The following is a 15,555-nucleotide window of genomic DNA, read 5'->3' on the forward strand; positions in this document are numbered from 1 at the left end:
CATGGATTTAGATCCAGGGCTACCTCGGGGAGAATGTCCCGGGCACTGTCCAACAACAGGTCTAGGCCGTGCTTGTCGTGGCTGTCCGGCGCTCCTGGCGCAGGCTCGAATCCGTCGAAGATCAAGTCTCCGCGGATATCCTCCGTATAGTTCAAGTTTCCGAACCCGATCTGGTGGCCAGGGGCGAAGCTATCGATCTGCTCCAACTGGCCAAGCGAATTGGCCCGCAGTGCGAAGCTGCTGAACACAAAGATCTGTCCGGGGAGAAAAGTCTCACCCTGGACCGTGTTGTTGACGATTGAAGACGCCATCAAGCCTCGAAGCGACGTCACAGAGGAACTCTCAATGAAAGCACCAATGTCAGTGTCAAAACCGGAGGATCTCGGGTAGGGGGTCCCGATCTGTGCGTCTTAGGCTGATGGTAACAAGAAGCAAGGGACACAATGTTTACCCAGGTTCGGGCCCTCTCGATGGAGGTAAAACCCTACTTCCTGCTTGATTAATATTGAAGATATGTGTAATACAAGAGTAGATCTACCACGAGATCGTAGAGGATAAACCCTAAGAGCTAGCCTATGATGGTATGATTGTAATTGTGATCGGCCTTCTAAGGACCATGCTCTCCGGTTTATATAGACACCGAAGAGCTAGGGTTTACATGGAGTAGGTTACAAGGAAGGAAACATAATACCCCGATAGCCAAGCTTGTCTTCCACGCAAAGGAGAGTCCCATCCGGACACGAGCCGAAGTCTTGAGTCTTGTATCTTGACGCTTCTATAGTCTGGACGATGTATACAGTCCGGCTCCGGATACCCCCTTATCCAGGATTCCCTCACCGTGTGTGAGTAATTCCATCGTAGGCTTGCTGGACGGTGATGGGTCGGATGAGATTTACCATGTAATCAAGTTAGTTTTGTTAGGGTTTGATCCCTAGTATCCACTATGTTCTGAGATTGATGTTGCTATAACTTTTCTATGCTTAATGCTTGTCACTAGGGACCGAGTGCCATGATTTCAGATCTGAACCTTTTAGGTTTTCATGAATATATGTGAGTTCTTGATCCTATCTTGCAAGTCTATATTCACCTATTATGTGTTATGATCCAACAACCCCGAAGTGACAATAATCGGGATACTTCTAGGTGATGACCGTAATTTGAGGAGTTCATGTATTCACTATGTGTTAATGCTTCGGTCCGGTACTCTATTAAAAGGAGGCCTTAATATCCCTTAGTTTCCAATAGGACCCCGCTGCCACGGGAGGGTAGGACAAAAGATGTCATGCAAGTTCTTTTCCATAAGCACATATGACTATATTCGGAATACATGCCTACATTACATTGATGAACTGGAGCTAGTTCTGTGTCACCCTATGTTATAACTATTACATGATAAATTGCATCCGACATAATTATCCATCACTGATCCAATGCCTACGAGCTTTTCACATACTGTGCTTTGCTTATTTACTTTTCCGTTGCTACTGTTACAATTACTACAAAACTGCTATCGTTACTTTTGCCACTGTTACCATTACTATCATAATATTTTGCTACTAAATACTTTGCTGCAGATACTAAGTTATCAAGGTGTGGTTGGCTCCCCTTGTGTCAAATCAATAAATTTGGGTTGAATACTCTACCCTCGAAAACTGTTGCGATCCCCTATACTTGTGGGTTATCATGGTTGCACGTGTGGTTGGGCAGTATAGCAGTACTACTACGTGAGAGAGGTGGGGCCGGGGACATGATCCTCGATGGCAGGTAGGAGGAGGAGGAGGCTGGCCACGCTCAAGTAACACCAGCGACTGTAGGTTCGCCGTGCGCGTGCATTGGTGGGGCTTAGGGTATGTATACTATGTACAGTAGTTCTATCTTTAGAATGCCATGTAGGATAAATAATGAGGTGGAGGAGAGAGAAATCATAAGAAAATACCCATCTTCTCTTATTTATTTAAGAGAAGGCAAGAGATGTTCTCTTAGCACAATATTTCTCACCACGTTTTTAGAAATAACTAATTATTGAAGATAAGGCTAAGAGATGACTACCCACTGTAGAATTTTTTTTGTCATCCCTAAATTATATGCAAGACTTAAGATAAGACTATCTTATCATTTTATATGCCTCACTAGTAGAAAAAGGGCCTAATGTTCAGCTCATTAGTCCCGGTTTGTCAATGATCCGGCACTAATGTGACCATTAGTGCCGGTTCCAACGGTTAGGCAGGCGGTGCTCATTAGTCCCGGTTCGTGGCACGAACCAGGACTAAAGAGGTGGTGGCAGGCTGGTGTCAGGCTACGGCCCCACCAAGACCTTTTGGTCCCAGTTCGTGGTACAAACTGGGGCTGTAGATGCACCTTTAGTCCCGGTTTGTATGACAAACCGGGACTAAAGATCACCCTGTATAAACCCTTCCTCGAGCCCGAGCTCTTTGTTCTTCCCCTTTCATCTCCTCTCTGTTTTCTTCCTCTCCTCTCGACCTCATCCTCCATTTTTGACAAAATTTGTCAAGATTTGAAGGCACCCCATCCATCCAAGTGATCACAAAGGTTAACAACTTTGTCCTTTCATCTCTCATTGCTAGATTAGCTCTTGCAAAGCTCTATAAGTATAGTGATTTGTGGATTTTAGTTTGGGAGGAATTATACATGGTAATTTATTTGATTTATATGAGATTTGAGCTCAAAATAACTCTTAGTTTGCATATGTAGGTGTGGTTTACTTAGTGCCTTCCCATCTCCGTCCTAACCACCGTTGATCGCCCGCACCGTCCCGTCACCGGCACCACCTTGTGGTGAGCTCTTGTTCTTATCTTTTTATATAAAAAAAATCATGTCTGTCTAATTTAGATATATAGTTACTTGTATAATTATCTTACTCGTACATTGTTTGTTATACATAGTGCCATGGTTTTGATATCCGCCCCCCTCGGCCCTCGTGGTTTATGATTCGGATGTGGTATATTCTCTTTTATAATTGTTTGTTGCATTTCATGTTTATGAAAAATTATGCCCATCAAGTTGGCATAGATATTTTTATCTAGGAGGTATGTGAACCGGAAATTCCAACCAACCCTATTGTTGAGAGGTTAAATTTAGTTGAAAATGAAAACCAGTATTTCAAAGAAAAATTGAAAATAATTGAGGAGGAGAAGATGGAATTGGAGTTGCATGTTGCCGGTGTCATTGATGATCACAAGATCAAGATGAAGAAAATACGCTTGAAGATTAGAAAGATTAGAAAATATGCCATTGATAGTGAGGCTTGGTATCATTATGCTGTTGGATCAATTGTTACCTTAGTTGCGATCTTGATCGCATTTGTTTTTGCATTTAAATGCTTTAGCTAGAGAGTTCGTATGTTGTTTTATGAGAATAAGTGTGTATGAACTTTATGTATGAACTTGTATTAATTTTATCTTTTTGGTGTTATGTAATGAAGATGAGCCGGCAATGGACGTACTATGATCGATGCTCTCCCCAGTTCGTTAATGGCGTGCATACTTTTCTGCTTGCGGCTGAGGCAAACAAGCGGGCGGATGGTTTCATGTCTTGTCCATGTGCTGGCTGTAAGAATGATCGGAATTACCCCACTATAATGTTTGGACCTGTTTGAGTCCGGTTTCACGTCCACCTGTTTGAGTCCGGTTTCATACCCCACTATAATGTTTGGACCAAGCATGGAGAAAGAGGTGTTATTATGGAAGACGATGAAGAAGAAGAGGACGAGGACAGCTATCCTGGCCATGGGTTCCCTGAATACGATGGTATAACAATGGGGGAAGAAGCTGAGCCGACAATGCGGGAAGAAGCTGAAGAAGAGGCATCATATGAGCCCATTGATGATCTCCATTGCTGACGCAAAGAGAAACTGCGCAAGTGAGAAGGAGAGGCTGAAGTTGCAACACATGTTAGAGGATCACAAGAAATTGTTGTACCCAAATTGCAAATCTGCCAAGAAAAAGCTGGGCACCACACTGGAATTGCTGCAATGGAAGGTAGAGAATGGTTTATCTGACAAGGGATTTGGAAAATGGCTGATAATGTTTAAGAAGATGCTTCCAAAGGACAACAAATTTCCCGAGAGTACGTACGAAGCAAAGAAGGCTATCTGCCCTCTAGGATTAGAGGTGCAGATGATACATGCATGCCCTAATGACTGCATCCTCTACCGCGGTGAGTACGAGGATTTGAACGCTTGCCCGTTATGCGGTGCATTGCGCTATAAGATCAGCCGCGATGACCCTGGTGATGTCGAGGGCGAGCACCCGAGGAAGAAGATTCCTGCCAAGGTGATGTGGTATGCTCCTATAATACCATGGTTGAAACGTTTGTTCCAAAACAAAGAGCATGCCAAGTTGATGCGATGGCATAGAGAAGACCGTAAGAAGTATGGAAAGTTGAGAGTACCCGCTGACCGATCGCAGTGGAGAAAAATCAAGAGAAATTACTAGGAGGACTTTGCAGGTGACACAAGGAATGTATGGTTTGGTCTAAGCGCAGATGGAATTAATCCTTTTGGGAGCATAGCAGCAATCATAGCGCCTAGTGTGTGACTCTATGTATGTATAACCTTCTTCCTTGGTTGTGCATGAAGTGGAAGTTCATTATGATGCCAATGCTCATCCAAGGCCCTAAGCAATCCGACAATGACGTTGATGTGTACCTAAGGCCATTAGTTGAATAACTCTTACAACTGTGGAATGGAAAAGGTGTACGTGTGTGGGATGAGCTCGATCAGGAAGAATTTGACCTACGTGCATTGCTGTTTGTGATCATCAATGATTGGCCTGCTCTCAGTAACCTTTCAAGATAGACAAACAAGGGATACCGCACATGCATGCACTGTTTGGATGATACCGATAGTATATATTTGGATAATTGTAAGAAGAATGTGTACCTGGGACATCGATTTCTTCTGAGCAGGCATCCTGTAAGAAAGAAAGGTAAGCATTTCAAAGGTGAGGCAGATCATCGGACGGAGCCTCGCCACCGTACTGGTGATGATGTACATGATATGGTCAAGGATTTGAAGGTAATCTTTGGAAAGGATCCTGGCGGGCAATCTGTTCCAAATGACGCTGACGACGAGCACCCATGAGGAAGAAGAAATCTATATTTTGGGACCTACCCTATTGGATAGGCCTAGAGGTCTGCTCTGCAATTGACATGATGCACGTGACAAAGAATCTTTGCGTGACCCTGCTTGGCTTCTTGGGTGCGTATGGGAAGACAAAAGATACACCGGAGGCACGAGAGGACCAGCAACGTACGCGCGGAAAAGACGACATACATCAGGGTCATGTTAGCTATGCTCTTACCAAAGAAGATACGAAAATATTCTTTGAATGCCTACCCACTATGAAGGTCCTGTGTGGCTTCTTGTCGAATATAAAGTGAATAATAAATATGGCAGAGAAAAAGTTCTAGAACCTATAGTCTCATGACTACCACGTGATTATGATGCAACTACTTCCGGTTGCATTGAGGGGGCTTCTATCGGAAAATGTTCGATTATCCATTGTGAAGCTATGTGCATTCCTCAATGCAATCTCTCAGAAGGTAATTGTCGGTGTCAAAACTGGTATATCTCGGGTTGGGGGACCAAGTTGTGCATCTAACGATCGATGGTAACAATGGACAAACAGACACAAGATTTACCCAGGTTCGGGCCCTCTTAAAGGAGGTAATACCCTACTCCTGCTTGATTATATTCGAAGATTATAGAGGCTATAAGAGTTGATCTACCTCGAGATTGTGGTGGCTAAACCCTAGATGTCTAGCCTATGAATATTCCGATGATGATAATGATGATAGCCTCTATGGACTAGTCCCTCCAGTTGATATACACATGGAGGGACCTAGGGTTTGTACAAGGTCGGTTCATCAGGAAGGAAACAATACACCCGGACTCTAATCTTACCGTTCACGTATGGATAAGTCCCACCCAGACACGGAGGATGGTCTTTAGCTTGATCTTGTACGGCCCATTCAACCAGGCCCATATTCCTGGGCCGGACACCTCAGGACCCCAGAATCCAGGACTCCCTCAGTAGCCCCCGAACTTGCCTTCAATGACGATGTAGTATGCGGATACTAGTCTTCGGCTTTTCAAGGCGGGTTCTGCACCATACTCCGGATTGATGATGGTCCAGCATCAGCTTCTGTGTCTAGTTTTTATGATTCCTTCTTGCCGTCGCCTCAATTTCCACGCGTCTGAGCGAATGCGAACAATCCATTACCTTTTTACATTTTAACCCCTTAATAGGCACGGGCGGCATTTATATAACGAAGTTAGATCCCCAAACTCCATCCCACATCGCCCAAAGAGCAACAAATCAATCCACAAAAAAAGCTCAAACCATGGCTAGCGCCCCTGGCTCCTCCTTGCGTCGTCATGGCCCTCAAGAGGGGGATTGGCGAAGTTGTTCTATACCCCATCTTCAGCTTAATCGTCTCTAGATGCAAGGATATCTCCCTCCCCCACGGATCTAGTCTCCGTATGGGCAGGATTAGCTTCTACGGGCGATGGTGCATTGGCGGAGAATTTCCCAACCCCAGCCAAGGGAAGAGGGTGTGCTTCATCCTTCTGAGGGGCGTAGGATTCCCGATCCACCCCTTCCTAAGGGGTCTATTGGAGTACTATGGGATCCAGCTGCACATCCTCACACCAGGTTCTATTCTGCACATTTCTGGGTTTGTCGCCCTCTGTGAATTATTTTTAGGCTGCGAGGCTCATTTCAAACTATGGAAAAATTTCTTTTGCCTCGTCCCCCGCCACCAGGGCGGAGGGTCTATATTTGAAGTGGGCATCACCAAAGTATGGCGCATAGCTGGATCCGGATACCCAGTTGGGACTCCGAAGAGAGGGTCTGAAGAATGGTCTTCGAAATGGTTATATATTGAGGATGTTCCCCCTCTGGACCCAGTCCGACGAGGACTTCCCGCATTCTCCAGTGCTCCCTTGAAGAGGCTACTCAGCTGGCGCCCGAAGTCCCCCGAACAGGAGGATAGTGTGGAGGTGATGAGACTGGTTAGCAAGGTTAGATTGCTGACCTATTCTGGACTCTCCATCGTTGAAGTTATGGCCATTGCAATAAAGCGATGCATCCAACCTGTTCAATCCAGAGTGGCTCCTTTATGGAACTATAACGGGGAGGAAGACGTGTCTCGCTATAGGCGAGAGGGTCTGGATAACCAAGCCTCATTGGCTGTCGTGCTGACCGGCCTTTATAAAGGAGAAGAAGAAGAAGACTTTGCCTGTTTACATTGTTGGGAAGGTTTCTCCATGTACAATCCCATTGAATGGGTAAGTTAGTAATTCGACACTTTTTTAATCAATGGGATGTATTAATCGAATACTCTGGTTTGCTTTAAAATAGTCATGGAGGAAGGTGGTTGAGAACATCTATTGCCCCCCTCCTCAGCCAGAGGACCATGCTCGCAATGAAGACCCTGGATTTCATGAGGATCCAGATATATTTGTCGAATTTGAAGACGGAGTTTTATTATCAGGCGAGCCTTGACGGCTCGGAGGTAGCCATTGTCGCCGACTACCCCGATCTCTATCCCTTCGTTAAGGTAAGTGTTAGGAAATCCTTTAAAAGGAGAAACACTTCTACTCACAACTTACCCTCCGTACTGGACCGTGCTCCACAGGATCGGAGCTCAGCGACCCGTACCCAAACATGCAATCAAAAGGAAAACGACTCCTTCATGGGGTGAGCGCATGAAATGAAAGGGGACCGGGAGCGCCGCTGAGCCTGCTCCATCACCGAAGAGGTATATTCGTTACTTCATGTGTAGGCATAAAGCCGAATCGTCATGTTCCTCCTCCTTATATCATCTCAGGAGAGGTATATGGCGAACCGTACCAAAGATCCCAGCAAGTCGAGCTGCATCCAATGCATTGTCGAACTCGTCAACTAGGATGAGGGCGCATACATGGTGGCGCAGTCTCATCCACCTCATGAAGATCCAGATGAAGTGTCCATCACTAACTCCGAGGTGGAGAGCGCGATGAATCACCGTCGCTTAAAAGAGACCCTGCGCGCCCCGGCCTTTTCGGAGTAGGAATTTACCGCTCTCAGCACCGTGGGCATGTATATCCGAGCTGCCCGGGATGGACATACTGGAGTTACTCGCCTGTTCTCAAAGGATATACAGGTGAAAATTTATGCAATTTTAATATATAGATACCAGTAGCCCCCGAGACTTAAACCGGAAGGAACTAACCGATTTGAGGACCGTTTATGACCGCAGGTCCTCAAGGAGAATAATAGCTCATTGTCCCAGGAGCTCGAGACAAGCCAGACACAACTAAATGTCGCTGTCAAAAAGCTTGAAGAAATGAAGAGTGCCCCAATGACCGAAAAAAAATAAAAAATAGGAGGAGGAAATGAAGAAGCAAGCCGAAGAGAAAAAGAGCTTAAAGGCTCAACTCTTGGATGAGCAACAAGAGACCAAAAGTTGAAGGGCGGAATATTCGGTATGACTCTTGAACCATCCGGAGTACTGTTATAACCATATAATATGGAATGTTATAATACGGTTCATACAGGTCTGTTAACCGACCGCCCCGAAGAGGAAGTGTTCGGGCTTCAAAGCGACGTTCTAAAAGAACTGCCAAAGTTGCACGAGCGCACCCGGAAAGCCATGAAGAATATGGACAAAGCCATATGGCCATCTGATGCCCCTCCTGAAAGCATGGAAGGGTTGGCGGACCTGTTTAAGGGTGCTCAGCGTCGCTTCGATATATTGAAGATGTCCGCATGCCAGGAAGGTGTGCGAGAGGCATGGGCCATGGTGAAGACACGCTACACCGGACTCGATCCAAATCACATGGCCCGAGTTGGACCTCAGGGACCGGATGGGAAGGAAATTCCTGTAAACTTGGTATATGACCAAGTAATGATAGCAGCGAAATATTCGCAAGAATATTGTAAGCTAGATAGCGTTATAGATGGCGTAGAAAGAGAGTAGGCAATCGATTCTATGTATCAATATACTTTGTGACCGAACTTATCTCCTGCCGAACATGTAATTTTTTTTTTCATCACAGACCTTCGGCTTCCACCTCCGAACCAAGAAGTTGGAGTGTTTTTGTATAATATGTTAATTAAGAAACATTTAGTATCTTTGGAAACCAGGCAATCCAATCATATTGCTCGAATGAACAAAAATGTGTCCAGGGAGTTATGTTATATTACTGTTAACGTAAGAAACATCTTCCAAGGAAAATAGTTCCGTTAGGGGTTCCTTTCCTTGGGTTGGCATACTAAATTATGCATGCCTAGGCTTTATCCGAATTACAGACATCAAATTCCATATTTGTTTCAAAAAACAGTCCGTCGTTTATTTGCTGACCAATTATTCCCTTAATAACGCTAGCCTTCGGCTTCACCCGTCTGAGGTACAGATCCGGATAACCCGGTTGTAACAATCGCGGAGGTACTCCCTTTATACCCTAGCCGAATAACCGGGAAACGTAGGGTATAAACACAGGAGCGAGGCAACCCAGCTTGGCAAAAACTTAAGTCATAGAGGTGCATATAATGGCAAAAGTTGTATAGAAACAACTGACATGGACAAAGGAAGCTTATAAGCTTTTAATCATATGCTTCGTTAGAGAAGCCCCCATGTATGGTGGGGTGTATACATTTAAAGATGTGTATCCCGAATAATGCGGTTGATTTGAACATACATTGAGAAGGAAAAGGAAAAATGGAAAAGGAGAAAAAAGAAAAAAAACCTAGTTAAAATGAAATCTAAGGAGGCCGAACTACGCGTAGAATCTTTGGAGCCAGGCAGCGTTCCATGGGTTTGGCTCAAGGCGACTATCCGCTGCATTGTGAAGGCGATAGGCTCCTCTAGTAAGGACTTCATATATGATGAAGGGGCCCTCCCATTTAGGTTTGAGCTTGTCCTTTTCTTTTCCGGGAGGCGTAAAACAAGTTCTCCGACATTTTATGTCTTAGCCCACACTTCTCTGCTTTGGTAATGCCTGGCCTGTTGTTGATAAAATGTAGAGCGGGCCTTAGCAACATCGCGCTCCTCTTAGAGTCCGTCTAGGTCATCCTGCCGATCTAATTCCGCTTCTTTCTCTTCGTACATGCGCATTCTAGGTGAGTCATGAATAATGTTGCAGGGAAATACTGCCTCTGCGCCGTACACCATAAAGAAGGGTGTGTATCTGGTCATTTGATTAGGCGTGATTGGGAGTCCCCAAAGTACGGAATTGAGTTCCTCAACCCAATGCTTGTATGATTCTTGTAAAGAGCGCACTAGTATGGGCTTAATGCCACTCATGATCAGACCATTGGCCCTTTAGACTTGGCTGTTTGTTCGAGGGTGGTATACGGATGCCTAGTTTAGTTTAATGACCAACTTAGCGCACCAGGTTTTCACCTCATCAACTATAAAATTGGAGAAATTATCAGTGATGGCACTTTGCGAGACACCATAACGGTGGACTACGCCGGATAAAAAATCAATCACTGGCCCTGCCTCAGCTGTTTTTACTGGTTTGGCCTCTATCCATTTAGTGAATTTATCTACCATTACCAGCAAGTATTTCTTTTTGTGGCTTCCCCCTTTAAGGGGACCAACCATATCAAGCCCCCAGACCGCGAAGGGCCAAGTAATTGGGATTGTTTTTAATGCGGTGGAAGGCATGTGACTTTGATTGGCGAAAAGCTGACAACCCACACAAGTTGGAGAAGGGCTTGGACGTCTGCTCGAGCAGTGGGATAGAAAAAGCCTGTCCTGAAAGCCTTGCTTACGAGGGCTCGAGCTATGGCGTGATGACTAAGGGAGTCCTGGACTAAGGGGTCCTCGGGCGTCCGGTCTATTTGATATGGGCCGGACAAATGGGCCATCAAGATACAAGGAAGATGACTACCTCTCGTGTCCGGTTAGGACTCCCGTATGCGTGAACGGCAAGTTTAGGTGTCCAGATATACTATTTCCTTTCTGTGAACCGACTTTGTACAACCCCAAGCCCCTCTAGTATCTATATAAACTGGAGAGTTTAGATCGAAGGCAGGATCAGAACATTGATAGGCTAGCCAAGCTATGGTTTAGCCATGTAAGTGCATCTAGTGCGACCCCTAGTTGGTTTTGGAGTATTGACGACAAAGTTGGTTGAGGGACTAATGCGTTTGTGAGAATTGCAGGATAACGCAGGAAGTGTCCCTCATTGATTCGGTTTACCTACCGGAGATGACCGCTAAAAATGTATGAAGACATTGAAGACAGTGGTGGTGTGGGAAGATATTCACACTGAAGACTATGACATGAGAAGACATTGAGTGAAGACTATGGAGCGCGAAGACTGAGTTGTTTCGTTGTTTCCTTTTCTTCTTTGTTGAGTCATAGGAACCACCGTACTGTTAAGTGGGGTCCAAGTGAACAAAGTCAGAGTGACTGAAGTGATGCTCAACCCAAATCCTATGTCTTCGAGCGAAGACAATGAGAGCAAATCTTATCCAGAGCTGGACGAGTCAGCTTTGCTTGTAGCCCAAGTAAAGTTGCCGTGTGTGTTTGAAATCTGACCGTTGGAACACGTGTCAGTTCCTTAGTGACCCAGGGTCATTTCGGACATATCAGGTCGGGTTGCCTTGTGGCTATAAATAGCCCACCCCATACACCATGAATTGGTGGCTGCTCAGAGTTAGTTTACGGCTTTTTTCATTTTGAGAGCAACCCACCTCGAAGCCTTTGAGAGAGAAATCCTTGCGAGGACAAAGCCCAAACACCCAGAGCCAAAGAGTGTTAGGCATCACTGAAGTCTTTCTGTCTGTGTGACTTGAAGACTTATTACACTTGAGGACTGTGTATCCTCTAGCCGGTTAGGCGTTGCGTTCTGAGCATCCAAGAGTCATTGTGGATTGCTGGTGAACGAAGTCTGTGAAGGTTCGGAAGTCTACCTTGAAGACTTACCAGAGTGATTGGGCGAGGACTGTGTGTCCTTAGCTCAAGGGGAATAAGGTGAAGACGCGGCCTTCTGAGTTGAATCTCAGCCTCCCTAACCAGACATACAGTTGTCACAGCAACTGGAACTGGTCCAACAAATCCTGTGTCTTCAAACAAGTGACTGGTTCTATCTCTTCCCTCCTTTACTTTGAGTTTGTCTTCATGAAGTCATTGCTTATTTGTCTTATCTGTTTGAATTCATTGCTTGACTACTATCGTTGATTGGCTTCATACTATTTTCCATCCTGATCCTTACAACCTAGCTGCTATTAGTCTTTGTACATTCACATTATTGCATACTTGACTATGGCTTGCTTGTTGTAGTTTATCTTCCGCTGCATATCAATTAGGTCATTTCTATTGTTTGTCTTTGAAACTTCCATGTTTTGAAGACTTTGCTAAAAATCGCCTATTCACCCCCCTCTAGTCGATAACTAGCACTTTCAATTGGTATCAGAGCAAGGTACTCCCTTGTTCTGTGTGATTCGGTTTAACCACCTGGAGTTTAGCTATGTCGACTACAGGGATAATCAAAGTCTCCACTGCTTGCCCGTTTTCCATGGAACTGAATATCCCTACTGGAAGAATAAGATGCGCATGCATCTAGAAGCCATTGTTGTCGACCTCTGGTATGTCGTCAAGAACAGCGTTCCAAACACTGGTGAAGGTGTCACCCCTGCTGATGTCAAGAAGTTCATTCAACTGGACTCGACTGCAAAGAACATCATCTGTGGTCATCTGACCAAAGGACAGTATGGTCGTGTGAGTTCTCTGGAAACGTCAAAGCTAGTCTGGGACTGGCTGTCCAAGGTCAATGAAGGCGTCTCAACTCAGAGAGATCAAAGGATTAGTGTTCTTCGCAACCTCTTCAACCGCTTCAAGAGAAACGACAATGAAAATGACCAGCTCACGTTTGATCGCCTCACCGACATCACAAATGAGCTTCAAGCTCTCGGCGCCACTGCGATCACCAAGCATGAAATCGTTAAGATGCTGCTGAGATCTCTTGACAGCTCCTTTGACACCCTTGCCCTCAAGATACAAGAACGTCCTGACTTCAAGACTCTCGATCCGTCTGATATACTTGAGAGGCTCAACACACATGAGTTCCAGCTTTCTGAGAAAAGAGATATCTATGGCCCCAACTATGGCCGAACTCGTGCTTTGAAGGCAAAAGTTGTGTCCTCATCTGAAGAAGAAGAATCTGACTGCGGTTCTGATGATCCTGAAGACATTGGAAGGGAACTTGCTATGCTTGTGAAGAAGTTCCAGAAATTCACCAAGAAGAAGGGCTTCAGAGAGTCTTCACGATCCAGTTCAAGAAATGATGAAGCTTCCACTCAAGACAACAAGAAGAGAACATGTCACAAGTGTAAGAAGCCTGGGCACTACATCTCTGAGTGTCCGCAGTGGGACAACGAGAAGAAGAAGAAGAAGAGCAAGGAATATGACTCTGATGACAAGAAGAAGAAGAAATCTTCAAAGTCTTCTTCCAAGTCCTCATCAAAGTCTTCATCTCATAAGAAGAGCTCATCTGGCAAGGCTCGTGCTTTTGTTGGCAAGGAAATGGATTTAGAGGAGGAGTCTGCTTCTGAGGAGGCAGAGGTGGAATCTGAAGCTGAGTCCGACTCTGGCGTTGCAAGTCTGGCTCTAGTCACAGCCTACATTGCAAAGTCCATCTTCAACACTGCAGACAATGACTCCCACTCCAACGCTGATGATGACAAGGACGATCCTGCTCCCACCTACTACTTCATGGCACACGGTGCCAAGGTAAAATCACGCAATGCTTACTTTCAAACATCAAGTGAAGATGACTCTGATTGTGGATCTAAACCCAGCTACAAAACACTTGCTAAAATTGCTACTCAACAACAAAGGGCTATGGAACATACTCAAAAACTGTTAGACAAAAGTGATGACCTGTTGGATGCGGAAATGACACGTTCACAGTCCTTAGTTGAAGACATAAAAAATCTTCATGCTAAGTATCAACAACTTGAAAGTCTTCATGAGATGCTCTCCACCACTTATGAAAAGCTCTCCTATGATTATCTTCAAAGGAAGCAAGAGCTTGAGAAATTAAAAGCGACTCATGAAGATCTTCAAAAAGAGAATGAGTCATTTCGCGCTCAACAGATCAGTTCCGCTCAGGATGGATTTGAACCACCATGTTTAAAATGCATTGAGCGTGATAACGCTACCTCTGTTGCTGAATGTTCCAATGCCGCTGCTGCTGCATTGTCTTCAACTACTGATGTGGAAACTAACCCCTGTACGGAGGATACCACTGCTATTGCTGACGAAAATGCTAGGTTGAAGACATTGCTTGAAACAGGGATGTATAAAAGTCTGAAAGGACATCAGACACTTTGTGATGTCCTCAAAAAGCAGATTCTGAACCGAAACCCTAGGAAAGAGGGTGTTGGGTTCGAGAGGAAAATGAATGCTGATGGTTCCTACTAGAAGCCTGAGCAGTATCCCAAAACCACATGGGTTGCTGCAAAGGAACCTTCAGTGGATCCATCCAATTTATCTGGCTTTACCTGTGCTAATCCTATTATCATTGATGAATCCTTTGATGCAAACTATAAACTGTTCAAAAATCAGAATGGTGAAGTGTTTGCCAGGTATATTGGTACTAACTGCAGGAATGGACCACCTATGAAGAAGATCTAGGTTCCCAAAAGCTGTCTTGAGAATCTTCCAGTGAATGTCATCATGACACCACCTGGGAAGAAGACAAACCCCAGACCAAAGGCATCATATGGTCCAACGGCTTCATATGAATACAAGACTCACTTGAGTCACCCTAACGCCACTGTTTTGCAGGGAAATTGTACTCAAACTTATGAATATGAATGTGTATCCTCAAACCGCCATGTTCATAGGACTAAGAACTTTTCTGCTTATTCATATGAGTATCATTCATCTCCTGCAAGGCTATTTGCTAGGGCTTCAAAGCCGAAATTCTCAGATGCTGCACTTAGACTCATTGCTTCTAAACCACCCCTGAAGATGTGGGTGGTGAAGAAGAATTAACTCTCTTTTGCAGAATATGGTCTCCAGCCAGCAATCAAAGGCGTCCGATATTATTGCTGGGGACCTAAAACACAAAAGGACGCATGATAAAATGACTCACTATGTATTCCACATATGAATCGTTTACCTATCATACCGTGTGTTCTAGAATTCATCTATGCTATGATAATCCTAGTGTGCGTCAAATGCTTATGCTTCACAACATACCTTGTGAAGCCTATCCTCCTAACTGCACTGTAGGGTATGACACCTCGTGCTTCAGAATGGATTATGGACAGCAGATGCACTAATCATATGACTGGTGATCGAAGTCTTCTCATGGACTCAACCTTATGTCCATCTAACAAGAGTCAAATCACATTTACTGACACTGGTAAAGGCAAGGTATTGGGTCTAGGTAGAGTTGCAATCTCAAAGGATCAACACATGGATAAAGTGATGCTTGTTGAATCCCTTGGATTCAACTTAATGTCTGTCTCAATGCTTTGTGACTTAAACATGATTGTGATATTCGGAAAATATCGTTGCCTTGTACTAATG

Source organism: Triticum aestivum, chromosome 7B (assembly GCF_018294505.1).
Source record: "Triticum aestivum cultivar Chinese Spring chromosome 7B, IWGSC CS RefSeq v2.1, whole genome shotgun sequence".
NCBI classification, from domain to species: domain Eukaryota; kingdom Viridiplantae; phylum Streptophyta; class Magnoliopsida; order Poales; family Poaceae; genus Triticum; species Triticum aestivum.